The sequence below is a fragment of the Mesoplodon densirostris genome, chromosome 3 (genome assembly GCF_025265405.1).
Source record: "Mesoplodon densirostris isolate mMesDen1 chromosome 3, mMesDen1 primary haplotype, whole genome shotgun sequence".
In the NCBI taxonomy this organism is placed as follows: domain Eukaryota; kingdom Metazoa; phylum Chordata; class Mammalia; order Artiodactyla; family Ziphiidae; genus Mesoplodon; species Mesoplodon densirostris.
In genome coordinates, this window is record NC_082663.1 from 170,288,496 (window position 1) to 170,298,157 (window position 9,662).

The 9,662-nt window shown below is 37.8% G+C and overlaps 1 non-coding gene across 1 annotated transcript; it reads left to right on the forward strand.

The window, feature by feature from the left end:
* Nucleotides 1–6,383: 6,383 nt before the first annotated feature.
* Nucleotides 6,384–6,486, forward strand: LOC132487263 (U6 spliceosomal RNA). Its single transcript, XR_009531558.1, has one exon. It is a non-coding gene; the product is annotated as a U6 spliceosomal RNA (small nuclear RNA).
* Nucleotides 6,487–9,662: the final 3,176 nt, after the last annotated feature.

The following is a 9,662-nucleotide window of genomic DNA, read 5'->3' on the forward strand; positions in this document are numbered from 1 at the left end:
TCGATTCAACAAGAAATGAAAGCAAAGTGAAGACTTTTTCATAAAACAGTTGAAAGAATTCATCACCAGCATATCTGCATTACAAGAAATGTTAAAGAAAATCCATCAAGCAGAAATATCAGTAAACAATACCAGTTGGAAATATGAATCTACACAAATAAATGAAAGATATAAGAAATGGTGGCTATCTGGATAAATATGCCATTTCTGTTATTTAAATCTATATAAACAATAATTGACTGCCTAAACAAAAATAATAATTAAAAATGCAGTATGATGTTTATAATATACTTAAAAGTATGACAAAAATATCACAAAGGCAGGGAGTCAAAAACGCAAGTATACTATTGTAAGGTTCCTACATGACATGTGAGGTGGCATAATATTACTTGAAGGTAGACTGTGATGAGTCAAATATGGATGCCACAAATTCTAAAGCAACCATTAAAATAACAAAGCAAAGAATCATAGCTAGTAAGTCAACAAAGGAGACAAGAGGGAATCATAAACACTACCCAATTATAACCAAAGAAGGCAGGGGAAAAAAAGAGAGAGAACAGGCAAGAAAGCACATGTGGGAAAATAGCAATATGGTAGATTTAAATTTTATTGATCATCGCAGAAAATATAAATGTTCTAAACACTGAAAAGACAAATACTGTCAGACTGGACACAAAGCAAAATCCAATTATGTACTTCTTTTGGAAATGCACTTCAAATCTAAAGCACTAATGGGTTAAAAGCAGTGATAAAATAGACACATACCATGGTAACGCTAATCAAAAAAAAGGTGGAGGGGGTGACATGAGAATTACTGCATCATAAGACACTTTGCTCCCTTTCTCTGTCCCCTTCGATATATACCCAGTAAAACGTCCATAACATCATAAAGGTTCTTCTGCCCGACATACACTGGAGAAGTCCACACATGTGCACATCTAAAGATGGGTGGAATGGAACACACAGAGGAAGCAGAAGGCGGGAACAACAGAGGTGATGCTGAAGATCCCATCCCCCCCCCCAGCACAACGGGTGACCCTGTGGCCCCTGAGAACCCAGGAGTAGCAGGGGAGTCCGTGCATACAACTCTAGTCCCCTGGCTGCAGCAGCACACTCCACTGCTGAGAACAGGGCAAGAGAGGCAGCATGGCCTCTCACTCCATCCCTCTAGCTGCAAAGGCACCTGCGACTCCAGCCCCTACAGCCAAGAGGCGGTGCCCATGAACCTAACAAACCTGGATATGGTAGAGGCAGAGTCCGTGACCCAGGCTACCCCTGAGGTAGTGCAGGCACCCACCATCTGGGCACCCTAGGAAGCTACACCAGCAACAGCAGCAACACTGGCTACAGCAAGGCAGAAGCCAGCCCGAAGGCACAAGAAGCAACAGTAAGGGCACAGGGCAAGACCTCTGGCAGTGGAGGGTGGAAAGAACGGATTATCAAAGGATACAACCAGAGGCAGCTCAGGGAGATGAAACCAAAAACTTGTGCTATAGCGCCACCTACTGAAAAACAAAAGAAGGGCCTCCAAATACTAATCTGTTGAATTTTTACAATCAAGTAAAAAAAGCTTTACCTAAAGAAGCGAAGTGTTTGCTACTTCAAATGCAACAGCAGAGGAGCAACTCATAAAGTGCCACGAAAATCCACAGTAACACTAAATCACAAAAAGAAAATGACAATTCTCCAAAAACCAAAGTCATGGAATAGAGTGATCTAACAGATAGAGAATTCAAAATAGCTGTCATGAAGAAATGCACAAGCTACAAAAAACACAGAAAGGCAGTTCGAGGCGCTCAGGAATGAACTTAGTAAACAGAAGGAAAACTTTACCAAAGAGATTTAAATCTAAAAGAGAACCAACAGAAATTCTGAAGCTGAAGATGTAATAAATGAGATAACACATTAGAGAGCACTGGAAATAGAGCAGACCATATGGAAGAGAGAATTAGCAAGCCTGAAGATACAAATATAGAAATGATCCTGGTAGAAAAGGAGAGAGAATTAAGATCTAAAAGAAATGAGGAAATCCTAAGAGATCTATCCAGCACTTTTAGGAAGGGCAACATAAGGCTAATGGGTATCCTAGAAGGGGGAGACAGGGAGAAGGGCATAGAGAGTTTATTTAAAGAAATAATAGCTGAGAACCTCCCAAACCTGGGGAAGGAACTGCATCTACAAGTCAATGAAGTTAAGAGAAAACCTATTAAGAAAGCTCAATGCAAAAAGACCTTTTCCAAGACACATTATATGAAAACTGCCAAAAGTCAACAAAGAAAAAATTTTAAAGGCAGCCACAGAAAAAAAGGATGGTAACCTACAAAGTAACCCCCATTACGCTATCAGCAGATTTCTCAACAGAAATTCTATAAGCCATGAGGGAGTGTAATAACATTCTCAAAATACTGAAAGATAAAACTGTCCACAAAAAACATACTCTTTCCAGCACAGCTATCATTCAGATATGAAGGAGAAATAAAGGCTTTCCCAAACAAACAAGAGCTGAGGGAGTTCATCAATACTAGACTTGCCTTAAGCTCTTCTACCTGAAACAAAAAAGGCAAAAGTACACAAAATGTTGAGTAAGATGATAAACAGACAGACAGAATCAGAAAATTGAAACTCTAAATCAGACTAGGTTTTTTCAAGGAATAAAAATAACTATAACTACTTCAATTTGGTAACAAACAACATAAAAAGGGATAACTTGAAAAAACAAAAACATAAAATGAGAAGGGAAAAGGATGGAATTCATAGAGGCAACTGAAGATCAGATGCTATAGGCAGGAAAAGGAGTATTTTATCTATGAGATATTTTATACAAACCCGATGGTAACTACAAAACATAAATCTAGAGCAGAGACATTAAAAAAAAGGGAAACTGAGGAAAACATCATAGAAAACCACCAAACCAAAATGGCAGACAGAAACAACGAAAAAGAAACATGGAGATATAGAGCAAACAGAAAAGAAAAAATGGCAATACTAAGTCTTCATTTATCAATAATCATTTACATTTAGTAAATGAATAGAATTCTCCAATCAAAAGACAGAGTAGCTGGATTGATTACTAAATAACAACCAACTATACACTGCCTCAGAAGACTCATCTCAGTTCTTAAGACAAACATAGGCTCAAAGTGAAGAGATAGAAGACAATACTCTAAGCTAATAGCAGCCAAAAGAAAGCAGGTGTAGCCATATTCATATCAGAGAAAATACACTTCAAGCCAAAACAGGTAACAAGAGCCAAAGATGGACAGTGTACAATAATAAAAGAGATAATTCATCAAGAAGACATAAGAGTGATTAAAATATGCACCTAACATATATAAAACAATTATTAACAGACAAAAAGCGAAAAATTGACAGCAACAAAATAATAGTAAGGCACTTTAACACCACACTTACATAAATGGATGGCTCATCTAGAAAGAAAGTCAACAAGGAAACAGCAGCCTTAAATGAAACATTAGACCACAGAGGTTTGATAGAATGTACAGAACATTCCATCCAAATGCTGAAGAATACACTTTCTCGAGTGCACATGGAACTCTGTCAAGGATAGACCATATGCTGGGATTCAAGTCTTATTAAATTTAAGAAGATTTAAACCGGGCTTCCCTGGTGGCGCAGTGGTTGAGAGTCCGCCTGCCGATGCAGGGGACACGGGTTCGTGCCCCGGTCTGGGAGGATCCCACATGCCGTGGAGCAGCTGGGCCCGTGAGCCATGGCCGCTGAGCCTGTGAGTCTGGAGCCTGTGCTCTGCAACGGGAGAGGCCACAACAGTGAGAGGCCCATGTACCGCAAAAAAAAAAAAAAAAAAGTCACCAAAGGAAAATATTTTATTGGATTACCTCAAATTTAAACATTTTTATAACAGATAACACCATGCAAAGAATGAAGACAACCCACAGAATGGGAGAAAACATTTGAAAAAATCATGTATCTGACAAGGAACTTACACCTAGCCTATGTTACTTAATGTTGAAAAACCAAATGGTGCTCCTCAGATGAGGATTAAGACAGGATGTCCACGCTCACTATTTCTATTCAACATTGTACTAGAGGTTCTAGGCAGTGCAATCAGGGAAGGAAAAGCAAAGCATAAAGATTAGAAAGGAACATGTAAAAATATTCACAGCAAAACATGATTGTCTATATAGGAAATCCAATGAATGCTACAAAAAGCTACTAGAACTAATAAATGAGTTTACTAAGGTGCAGGATGAAAGATCAGTACATAAAAACCAATTGTATTTCTCTATTCTATCAAATAATCAGAATTTCAAATTTTTTAAAAATATCATTTATAATGGCATAAAAAGTATGAAATATTATATTTAAGGATAAATCTGACCAAAGATGTAAAAGATCTATACATTAAACACTAAACAATTCAACATAGCACTGGAAGCCCTAGCCAGAGCAATTAGGTAGGAAAAGGACAAAAAAGGAAACTAAATAGGAAGAAAGGAACAAAATTTTCTCTATTTGCAGGGGACATGATATTATATATAGAAAACCCTAAAGATTCCACACAAAAAAAAACCTGTTAGAACTAGTAAACAAATTCAGTAAAGCTGTAGGATACACAATCAATACACAAAAATCAGTTGTGTTTCTACTCAGCAAACACAAAGCAGTGAACTCCTGTTAAACTATAACGTGGATGAATCTTAAAACGATTATACTATGAGAAAAGAAACCAGACAGGAAAGAGCAAATGCTGTATTTCATTTACATCAAATTCTTTAAAACTACATGCAAAATTACATGGACAAAAAACAGACTAATGGGTGCCTTTGGTAGGGGATATGGAGAAAGTCCAGAGGAATTACAAAGGGGAATGAGGAAACTTTTGAGAGTAATGAATATTTTCATTAACCTGATTGTGCTGATGGCTTCACTGGTATATACATATGTCCAAAAGTCTCAAATTTTACACTTTAAATATGTGTAGTCTATGTCAATTACAACTTAATAAAGAGGTTTTTAAAAATTAAACTAAAAGCAAAGAGAAAAAAGTTCCTATGAAAATTTAATTTAACAGTAAATATTATAATCAACATCTGGGAATAAGCCAGGATTAGATTTAAATGAAATAATAAATTATTTAATTGATGAGAATACTGAAAAGTTTTGGTCATTTACATTTACTTTTAAAGATCACTCTATCAGAAAAATCTGCTTTATCCGATTAGGGCTTCATAAGTCCAACTATATTAACAAAAGACTGATTTTTTTAAAATCAACATCTGATTTTACAATCTAACAACTATAATATTTTACTCTTGGCTTCTAATTTTTAGCATAAATTTCACAGTAGTTTGGAAATTCAATTCTAATTGATGTTCTCCATTTTTAAGATTTATGAGTATTTTGTATCAGGGAATTCTGAAATATAACATTTTGTAATACATAATATACTTTAAATAGCATAAATAATTCAATTTGCATGTTTAACTCCATCATTCAATGTAGAATGAGGATAAACAAATCTCACCTTCTCTGTTACCACATTTCTGTATTTTATGTTGACCGAGAAATAATTAGGTAGTGCACAGGAAAGATTCCCAAAGGTAAAATACAGCCCTCTTACAAACTGCCAGGTATTTGTGTTTTTTATATGAAACATTGTGGGCTAGAGGCCATAGGGTATATTCAGTGGTATACAAAGTATTTTCTGCCCTCAAATAGTTTGCAATCCAATAGAGGAAATGAAATTAACACATAATGGAAAAATCAGTAGGTGAACAGATAAAAGTAAGTAATGTAATTAAGTAGTCAATGAGTAATCTCCATAAGTTCAGAGAAGCCAAACTGGTTTGGATGGTTTCCATGTGATGATGATACAGAAGTTTATCACATGGTACCATAACTGAATATTTACTTGTCAGATTCCCTGTTACAACGTAAACTCCGTGAAAGCAGCGATTCTGTCTTCTTATGAGCTGAGCACTAAAGACACAGGTGCCTAGTTCAATGCCAGTACACAGCATACACTCAATAAACAGTTGGTGAATGTGAATGTATAAATAAACCTTGAAAGTTTTAGGCATATAGGATTTGAATACACTAATAAGACAATTTAATTTCTGGCAGAGCCAACAGCATTAAGCAAAGGCACATGGCTGGAAAAGCAAGAGTGATTCAATGAGACTGGTCATGCCAATGTACCCGGAGGGCAAGATGCATGCACAACAGTCAGAAGAGATAGAACTGGAGTGGTTAGTACAACCCCAACTGAGATTGAAGGTAACAACACCAATTAGGGGGCTGAAAATAATACACATATGAGTCAAGGAAAAACTAAGCCAGGATATGGACAGTGGAAAAGGAAACTTGTTATAACCCAACATCCACTAGAAAGGAGGAACTCTGCTGGCTTCAGCAGTACATACTCAAATTAGAGTAATACAGAGAAAATTAGCATGGCCTCTCATCAAGAATGACATGCAAAATCAGGAAGCATTCCATATTTCATAAAATTTTCTCACCGAAGACATAAATCAGAGCTTATGGCTGAATCTAGAATAGCAAATCTGAGTTGTAGTAAACATCCATAATATTGAAGGAAACTGGAAAGAAAAGAAAAATGACCAACGGGAGAAGAAGGAAGACACTCAGAATGTTGCAGCACTAAGGAGACTATAGAGTAGCCTTAGGCAGAGGCTGATAATAGTGGAAATACTATGAGAAGATTAAGGAGAAGGCTGTGACCACCATGGAAAACACCAGCTATCTTTGAGAACATAAATCAGGAGTGAATATCCAGTTCTTAATTTTAAAGGAGAACAAATGGTGAAGAATTTGATGAAGCATAATATGTACATAGTACTGCCTCTGGAAGTGTGGATATAAAAGAAAATTTTAGTGCTTAGCAATAACAACAGAGTAAAATAGGGAATTGTGTGTATATGTGTAAGACCGGGAAGGGGAAGGAGGGGTCAGGAGAGTGGGAACTGGTGCATATTTTAAACACAAGAGAATATATTAATAATCAGAATCCAAAAATATAATAATTTAATTGGCAGACTGCATAACCAGATGGTGACTTTTTTTTTTTTGCGCTACGCGGGCCTCTCGCTGTTGTGGCCTCTCCTGTTGCAGAGCACAGGCTCAGGACGCGCAGGCTCAGCGGCCATGGCTCACGGGCCTAACCGCTCCATGGCATGTGGGATCTTCCCGGACCGGGGCACGAACCCGTGTCCCCTGAATCGGCAGGCAGACTCTCAACCACTGCGCCACCAGGGAAGCCCCAGATGGTGACTTTTTAAAAAGTATTTCTTCCACATCTTTTTAGACCTGCTCTGTCCAAAATGGTAGCCACCAACTACATGTGGCTATTTAAATTTAAATTAAGTTAAAAATTAAGTTCCTCATTCACACCAGCTACATTTCAAGTGTTCCACAGTGACACATAGCTAGTGGCTACCATATTGGACAACACATATTTAGAATAGTCTCCGAATCTCAGAAATTCCTATTAGAAAGATCATGGTCTTTTGAAAGCATGTAAATTAACTATGAATGTCCCTGAAATGTTTTAGTATTCTAATGCAATAATGTATTCATCCTCTTTGGCTCTTCTTCTCCAAAGTAAGCCCAAGCTCGTGCATGCACACACACATACAGCATTTTACTATGAAAGACATAAATTATAAACAGAATCCAACTCGCACAGAACCATAAGCTTGATTACAAATCCCTAGAAGTACTACATAGCTGGTGAATGTTTTCTTTTTTAGCTCTTTTTCCTGACACATCAATATATCAAGAATTTTCAATAAACACACTTCACAGATGGGTTTCACAGATGGGCAGACTGAGGCTTAAAGTGAGGAACACGTATGAGGAACAGTTATGAGAATGTCAGTTGCTCCAGTGTGTTTCTCCCTCTGAGGATTCTCTTCTCAGCAGCCAGAGCTCAGTCTGCACCCACCCCATGTACTTCTAGAGGTAGCATTTCCTTTGCTCTCTGACAGTTGTCAAAAACCTCACCCACGGGCTATGTCAGATGCTAGATGAGAAATCAACAATAGATACTTCCTAGTAGCTGTGTACTCTGTATGCGGGTGGATATTTCATCTGACACAATCATCCACCGCACCATTATGGCATACAAATGCACTTGAATGTCCAGGTTTATATTGCTTTTCTGCCAAGGAGCCAAACAAAAACTCTTCAAAAAAAGCATGTTCTTCAGTTTCTCCTTTCTATTCACGACAAATGCCATTACTCATATTTATTTACATGTGTTTATTTTTTTATTTTTTTATAAATTTATTTATTTATTTTTGGCTGCGCTGGGTCTTCATTGCTGCACGCGGGCTTTCTCTAGTTGCGGTGAGTGGGGGGCTACTCTTCTTTGTGGTGATGGGGTTTCTCATTGCAGTGTCTTCTCTTGTTGCAGAGCATGGGCTCTAGGCACGCAGGCTTCAGTAGTTGTGGTGCACAGGCTCAGTAGTTGTGGCTCACGGGCTCTAGAGCACAGGCTCAGTAGTTGTGGCGCACGGGCTTAGTTGCTCCGCAGCATGTGGGATCTTCCCGGACCAGGGCTCAAACCCATGTCCCCTGCATTGAGAGGCGGATTCTTAACCACTGCACCACCAGGGAAGTCCCTGCATGTGTTTAATAAAGTTACATTCATAAATGCATCCAGAGTGTGCTCCAGCAAATCATAAAAATAGACCGGAATGATAAAAGGACATATATTTTGAAGGGATGGGAAGGATGATAAACATGGAAAAAAAAAAAAAAATTAAGAATAACTCCACTTTCCCAACTTTCCAAAGTGGAAGACTGGATTTTTCTGGCCTATGACTCCCAATCAAGTTCTCTTTGTCATTTTAGGAACTTGTGAGGATAAAGATAGACAATAGTACTTGACAAATTTGAATTATAATTCTTGATGATTTTTTTAGACTTTCTTCTCTTTGTCCATTGTGTTGACATCATTGTACCCACCCAGGTAAACAATATGGGCAGCTACTAACAAAAGAGAACAGTCTCCATGATTCACTGGAATTATTATCTGATTGATCAAGACTGTTCTCACCAACCCCTGTCCAATAACTCACATGATTATCCTCCTCACATTCTTAAGTACTTCCCAGGTCTCCCTTCCTTCATTCAAGAGACTCATGATCCCCTAACAAGTCTTTGTTTCAGACAGCAGGTTTAGCAAATAATTTTTTTCACCCCATCCCCCGCTTCCTGTCACTTCCACTCAGATCACAGCTCAAATATCATCTCCACAATGAGGTCTTGCTTGGCCATCCCCTCTGCAACAAACTATCACTAACTCACTGTCACATCATCATACTTAATTTTCATCACAGCACTTACCATTAGGGGAAGTTAACTTTATATAGGTCCATAATATGTTTGTTTAGTGTTATGTCTTCCCTGGTTATAATTTGAGCTTCATAAAAGCAAGAATGCATCTGTTTTGCTTACCATACTGTGACTGCCACATTCTGGGCAGTCATATATCTACTTAAAATCCAATTGAGTCTTCCAGACCCAAACTGTAGTGCACAGTGAATTCAAGGGATAGAGATACACACATTAAATGACACCAAAAGGAAATAATCAAGCCTATCAAAATGTGGGAGATTATACATAGTAACTGACTTGAACTCTTCAATACATCAGTG